Genomic DNA, 5045 nt, shown 5'->3' with positions numbered 1-5045 from the left:
AACGTTTCACCTCTACACTTTCTTGTGTTCTCTCACATTTAATTTTTTTGGGAACAACTTATACCTAAACCATTACAGTATGTAAAGTAATCAAACTCATCGAAATAGAGGTAAGAATCATGGTTGCAAGGACTGGAGATAGACTGGAAAGTTGTTTAATAGGTATAGAGTTTCAGTTTTGTAAGATGGAAAAAGTTCTGAATATTGATATATAACAAAATGAGTATAGTAAACACTACTGAGCTGTAAACTTAAAATTTATTAGGATGGTAAATTTTTTTTTCTCTCTCTCTTTGCATAGTACTGGAGAGTAAATCCAGGAGTGCCATACCACTGAGCAATATTCCCAGTGGCCCACCCCCCAATCTTTTTAGAAATAGGATTTCACTAAGCTACCCAGGCTAGCCTTGAACTCATGATTCTTCTGCCTCAGCCTCCTGAGCAGCTGGGATTATAGGCAGGATGGTAAATTTTATACTACTTGATTTTGTTAGAACAATTATATATATATACAAAATTATAGAAGGATCTGTAAATCCTGTCCAAACAAGGAAGTTTCTTGGCTCCTTGAGCAGCTTCTGCAGATTGTAAGTTGAATTTGCCCAGTAAAAAGGCAAAAGAAAGCTGGGCATGGTAAGCCCAGTGGCTCAGGAGGCTGAGGCAGGAGGATCATGAGTTCAAAGCCAGTCTCAGCAACTTAACAAGGCCCTAAGCAACTGATACTCTGTCTCAGTATAAAATATAAAAAATGGCTGGGATGTGACTCAGTGGTTAAGCACCCTGGGTTCAATTCCCAGTATCAAAAAAAAAAAAAAAAAAAAAAGGTGGAGGGAGGGGAGAAGTCAGACATATTTAATCTAGAAGTAAATTCCATTTAACAGAGAACTAGAAGGTCTATAAGCATCATTTTTCTTTTCATGTTAAATTGGGATGCAGAAGGAGTCATTGTTTTGGTTTTTTTTTGCGTTAATAATCATTGAAGGGCTGGGGTTGTAGCTCGGTGATAGAGCGTTTGCCTAGCACATGTGAGGCACTGGCTTTGATCCTCAGCATCACATTAAAAAAATAAATAAATAAAATAAAGTTTAAAAAAGTAATCATTGAAAAAATTTATGTAAACAAAATAGGTGAGAGTTCAGATCAGTATGATGCATAGAGTGGATCTTCTTGCTGTTATACAAATAGCAAAACATCTATCTCCAAACCTATGAATTAATGGGCAATCCAACTTCTGGATATTTTCTTAAGAGAAATGACAACATGTGTCTATAAAGATTTAGACAAAAATGTTCATAGCAGCTTCATTCATGATGGCCCCAAATTGGAAATAGCCTAACTGTCCATCAATAGGAGAAAAACTAAATAAACCATCATATATCCACCTAAAATTCTACTCATCAATACAAAGGACCAAACTAATGATAAATGCAATAACATTTTGCTGAGTGAAAGAATTCTTACACACAAAAGAAATATAGCCAAGCATAGTGGCTCACTTATAATCCCAGCTACTTTGGAGCCTGGGGCAGGAAGGTCTCAAGTTCAAGGCCAGCCTGGGCAATTTATCAAGGCCATATCTCAAAATAAAATTTAATAAAAGGGATGGGGATGCAGATCAGTGTTCAAGGCCCTGAGCTCAATCTCAATATGGCTAAAAATGAAAAATAAAAGCACATGATTCCACTTATACAAGATTCTAGAACAGGCAATCTTTGGTGGAAAAAAATATCAGAACTATGGTCTCCTTTGGACAGGAGAGGGTAGTGATCAGGAGGGTCGTGAGGGAACTTTTTTAGAGAATTTTCCTATATACTGATAGACGGCTTCAAATCCTGGAAGATTAATATTATAAATTAATTTTATTTTATAAAAATAAAATTAAAAAGGGCTGAGGATGTAGCTTAGTAGTAGAACATTTGCCTAGCATTTGTGAGATCCTGGGTTCAATCCTTAGTACCACAAAAATAAATGAATAATACCATCAATATTTTTATGTGCTTCAAATACACTGAAGTACAGTCTGTTTCACTTGAAGGGAATAATGTACCTATCTTCTTTTAAGGGGAATCTTCAGCACTGTCTGCTAAAGCAAGAGCCCCAGGCATAAGAATAAGTGGATATATTTGTTCCTCTTGACTCTGTCACCATGGTCACCACCAACTGGACCAGGGAAGTGCCTCTGACCCAACAACAGCTAACTATTGGCTGTCTGGCTTCCTATGAGGCAACCTGGGGCCAGAGCTCTGCCCTCAGGTCCTCAGCAACAATCTGTCTGTTTTTTGCACTATAGATTTAGAAGGTTAATTTGTTGGTAGTAGGAACAAAGGCAGTCACTGAAAGGAACAGACACAGAAAGAAAAGATATAATGTCAATAGCTAAGTACTCAGGAAATATGAGCACATTCTTGCTGTAGAGGGTTACTTAATTTGTGCTGGATCCTGAAGAAATTTCCAGTTCAGAAACCACAGTATAGTCTCTGTCCAGTTCAGCTGGACTCAGGTTCCCAATATTCCTTTGTGATCTAGTGATCTTGCCATTTCCTGTTTTCTTGGTTAGCTGAGACTTGTGGCTAAGGTTTGTTTTTATTTTCTTTGTGAAAAGTTTCCCTACGTATGCTTCTTTCAATAAACCATATACTACCTTGTATAATATGAATATGCTTATGGTTTTTGCAACCAATATAACAACCTAAAACAATTTTAAAATCATCCTTATATATTTCCAACTCATCTATACGCATCTTATGAGATAGAAAAAGGTAGGGGTTATTCCTATAATTTAAAAAAGACATTTAAGTTTCATAAACTAAGCTACATCCTCAGCCCTTTTTAATTTTATTTTTATAAAATGGTGATTTATAATATTAATCTTCCATTAGTTAAAGGTCACTGAGACAGGTGACAGGGCTAGGACAGAGTCCAGATGTTTTGATTTTTGTGTCAAGTACCCACTAGCCTATTCTTCCTTGATTCCTTATGAACATACAAGCATACCCACATCATTAGCAACTTATGTGGTAGGAAAAGAGATGTTCAGGTGTATGAGATATCAGATGTTCACTACTAGGTATCTAAGTGTTCTTTCTGACACTCAAGTGGGAAATTTACATTTCTGGGAATATTTTGTGATAATGACTCTCTTTTGGAACAGAGAGAGATCAAGTTGAGACAACAGTCAGATATTCTACAACTGAAAACCAGACACATCTATGTATCCGTCCAATCATTCATTCAGAAATGTTTATCAGAAAATTATTCTGTGGTGAAAACTTGTTAGACTCTAGAGATACAGAGATGAATAAGACATCATCCCTCGTCCACAAGAACTTTTAAGTCCTGCAAAGAGGGGGATATATAAGTAGCAAATAAATAACAGTATAGCATGAGAAGGTCAGCAGAACTGTGGGCACAGCGCATCTATGAAATGAAGACCAAATGAAGGTTTGGTGAGCTCTATGAGGGTGGGTGACAGGGAAGCCTTTCTGGAAGAAACAGCATTTGAGGTGGGTTTGGAAAGTAGAATAGAAAAATTGATACTTAATGATTAAAAAGGGAAAGGATACTGCAGAGAGATTTTTAAAAGAACTCATAATGTGGAGGGAGAGAATGAGGAGAGGTTTTGGCAAAAGCAAGAGGGGCTCCCCACTCCCACCCCCATACTCAGCACAACAAATAGGAAACTCTAGGGAAAAAAAAAAAGATGGGCCCAGCCTGTGCCATGTGCCTATTTTTATAGCTGAGAAAATGGGGACTTTGGTTAGTAACTCCATGGAGACCATGTGAAGCCAGAGGGGGTTGGGCAGACAAATCCATGCTTATGATCATATGCTACAGTGCCTTTTAAAACCACACGCTCACCATTTTTTTTTTTTTTTTTTTTTTGCTTTTTAGGTAAAATGTATTGGAACTCATTTTTAGACAATTCATTGAACATCAACAATGTTTAAAGGTATCAATAGCAACTAATCTTAACCGGATGTTCACGGTGTGAACATGCACTAACTTAAAATTGTTTGAAATGCACTAACTTAAAATTCTGATGGCAGCCTTATGAATTGGAGTATTGCCAAGAGATCACACATCAAAAGAGCAGTAGAAATGGGAACAGGGCCTTGGCAGTGGGGTCCAGAATCTGGACACTTAGGCCCTGATGCCAAAGAGGAGGAGGAAAATTCACCTGATAGTGCTGGATATGCAAAAACACACCTCCAGTTCCAATTAGACTGAGTGAAGACTCTGGAGTCAAACCAAAAAATCAATTTGGTCTTGAATGTTCAGAAGACATCGAGGATTCAGAAATGTTTTTGAAGATCAGAGTAAATTTTTTAAAATTTCCAAATTACCCAAGGAATAGATTGAATGCAATGTATTTCAATATCTCAGAGCAATGTTCACACACAAAAAAGCATATTCCTAGGGCTGGGGCTGTAGCTCCGAGGTAGAGTGCTGGCCTAGCATGCAGGAGGCCCTGGGTTTGGTCTCCACACTGCCCCCACCCCACCCCCCAAAAAAGGCATATTCCTTTTTGGTATTAATCCAAATCTCCCTTGTATCACAAGCAATTTTATCTACTACAGGATTGGAGACTGTCTTTATAGCGCTGAGAAAAAGCATCAGGCCAATCGTCAGTGAAGTCAGAAGTTCCTGTTTGCAAAATCTGAAGTACTGCTTGAGATTTGGTGACACCGGTGGACACCTCTTCCCTCAGGTTCATATGACCTGTCCTGCACTCCTTTGTTCTTCACACTTGCCACCACCCCATCCATGTGTCGCCTCACAAGGTAGTCTGAAAAATGATCTATTCATCTTTCTCTAGCTGTCCTTAAGGACTTCAGAAAAAAAAAAAAAAATCTGAGAGTCCCTTTCCTTTTGGAGCAATTCCTGGTGATTACCATTTCTTTTGTAGTCAAAAGAAATCAACAGAAATGAGGAACTAACAAGTATTCACAAAACTTTAACAAGTTCAACAAGTTATTCCTCACGTTTTGCCAAATGAGTCAGTAGTCTGGGGCTACACTAGTTTTCTCATCATCTTACCTGGTACT

Source organism: Callospermophilus lateralis, chromosome 13 (assembly GCF_048772815.1).
Source record: "Callospermophilus lateralis isolate mCalLat2 chromosome 13, mCalLat2.hap1, whole genome shotgun sequence".
In the NCBI taxonomy this organism is placed as follows: domain Eukaryota; kingdom Metazoa; phylum Chordata; class Mammalia; order Rodentia; family Sciuridae; genus Callospermophilus; species Callospermophilus lateralis.
Note: the sequence above shows the minus strand (reverse complement) of the source record.